The sequence below is a fragment of the Rattus norvegicus genome, chromosome 5 (genome assembly GCF_021556685.1).
Source record: "Rattus norvegicus strain SHRSP/BbbUtx chromosome 5, alternate assembly SHRSP_T2T, whole genome shotgun sequence".
Taxonomy (NCBI): domain Eukaryota; kingdom Metazoa; phylum Chordata; class Mammalia; order Rodentia; family Muridae; genus Rattus; species Rattus norvegicus.
In genome coordinates this window covers 100,632,740-100,635,141 of record NC_141538.1, presented here as the reverse complement: position 1 = coordinate 100,635,141, position 2,402 = coordinate 100,632,740, and the positions used below count along the sequence as shown (strand labels likewise).

The following is a 2,402-nucleotide window of genomic DNA, read 5'->3' as shown; positions in this document are numbered from 1 at the left end:
AACTCCTAAAGAAATAGAAGCAGTCATTAAAAGTCTCCTAACCAAAAAGAGCTCAGAACCAGATGTGTTTAGTGCAGAATTCTATCAGACCTTCATAGGAGACCTCATGCCAATACTGTCCAAACTGTTTCACAGAATTGAACGAGACAGAGCACTACCAGGTTCGCCACAGTTACTCTTTTTTTTTTTTTTTTTACGTAGTGGCACACATTTAATTGTAACACTAGGAGGAAAAGGCAGGTCAATTCTGAGTTCCAGGCCTGCCTAGTCTACAGAACAAGCAACACCACAGAGAAACCCCTCATAAAAACAAAACAAAAAAAAAAAAAAAAGAAAAACCACAATCCTAACTAACACCCTGACTTCTGTGAAAAGAATGTTTCACATACTTCCAATTTCCTGTGTATCTAGAACAGAGGTTCTCAGATTAATTTCCAACAAAATAACCCTTAGACCCCAAAATTCCACTTAATGGGGCAGAAAACAAAAAGAAAAAAAAGCAAAACCTGGAGGAAGTTCTGTAACTTTATTTGACATTCAGCAGTTAGCTCTCATCCATATTGACCGTCTGTAGATTTTTGAATGTGGTAACAGGCTTGTAAGTTACCAGTGTGTAGAGCTTGTTTGGCAAATCCTCATCCTCATTATGCTTTCTGGACAAATGTACTCAGATGCGGTACGGACCATTCCTTATTCCTTTGGCCCAGATGGCTTTATTGAGCCTGATGTCTATGCGCACATCTGGAGTCTCCATCACTTTCAGGGCAAATTTCTGAATTTCTCTGAGTGCCTGAGGAGCACGCTTCTTGAAGCCCACTCCATGGATGTGCTTGTGAAAGTTGATGGTGTATTCTCGGGTCACCACCTCTTTGATGACAGGACAGCCCTTTTTCTTTTTGCTACCCTTCTTTGCGGGAGCCATTCTGTGAGGCCCAAGTTGGAAAAGCCACAATTATTCTTATACCTAAACCACACAAAGACCCAACAAAGAAAGAGAATTCCATACCAATTTCTCTTATGAATATCAACGCAAAAATATTCAATAAAATTCTTGCCAACTGAATCCAACAACAATTCAAAATGATCGTCCATCATGATCAAGTAGGCTTCATCCCATGTATGCAGTGATGGTTCAATATATGGAAAACTATCAACATAATACACTATACAAACAAACTCAAAGACAAAATACAGATGACCATTTCATTAGATGCTGAGAAAGCATTTGACAAAATTCAACACCCCTTCATGATAACAGTCCTGAAAAGAACAGGAATTCAAGAACACATCAAAATGATCATCTATCATGATCAAATAGGCTTTATCCCAGGCATGCAGGGATGGTTTAATATATGGAAAACAATCAACATAATCCACTACATAAACAAACTCAAAGATAAAACCACATGACCATTTCATTGGATTCTGAGAAAGCATTTGACAAAATTCAACACCCCTTCATGATAAAAGTCTTGGAAAGAACAGGAATTCAAGGCCCACACCTAAACATAGTAAAAGCCATATACAGCAAACGAATAGCTAACATTAAACTAAATGGAGAGAAACTTGAAGCAATCCCACTAAAATCAGGAACTAGACAAGGCTACCCACTCTCTCCCTACTTATTCAATATAGTTCTCGAAGTCCTAGCCAGAGCAATCAGACAATGAAAGGTGGTCAAAGGGATACAGATTGGAAATGAAGAAGTCAATATATCACTATTTGCAGATGATATGATAGTATACTTATGTGACCCCAAAAGTTCCACCAGAGAACTACTAATTCTGATAAACGACTTCAGCAAAGTGGCTGGGTATAAAATTAACTCAAATAAATCAGTAGCCTTCCTCTACACAAAACATAAACAGTCAGAGAAAGAAATAAAGGAATCAACACCCTTCATAATAGTTTCAAAAAAATATAAAATACTTCGGTGTGACTTTACCAAGCAAGTGAAAGATCTGTATGATAAGAACTTCAAGTCTCTGAAGAAAGAAATTGAAGAAGATCTCAGAAGATGGAAAGATCTCCCATGCTCATAGATTGGCAGGGTTAACATAGTAAAAATGGCCATCTTGCCAAAAGCAATACCCATCAAAATTCCAATCCAATTCTTCATAGAGTTAGAGAGAACAATTTGCAAATTCATCAGGAATAACAAAAAACCAAGGAGAGCTAAAAATATCCTGAACAATAAATGGACTTTTGGTGAATCACCATCCGTGACCACAAGTAGTATTACAGGGCAATAGTGATAAAAACAACTGTATTGTATTGGTACAGAGACAGACAGATAGACCCGTAGAATAGAGTTGAAGACCCAGAGATGAACCCACACACCTATGGTCACTTGATTTTTGACAAAGGATCCGAAAGCATCCAATGGAAAAAAGATTCCATTT

At 37.6% G+C, this 2,402-nt stretch overlaps 1 pseudogene; it reads right to left on the bottom strand.

Moving 5' to 3' along the window:
* Nucleotides 1-544: 544 nt before the first annotated feature.
* Nucleotides 545-922, bottom strand: Rpl31-ps1 (ribosomal protein L31, pseudogene 1; annotated as a pseudogene).
* Between the last annotated feature and the right edge of the window lie 1,480 nt (nt 923-2,402).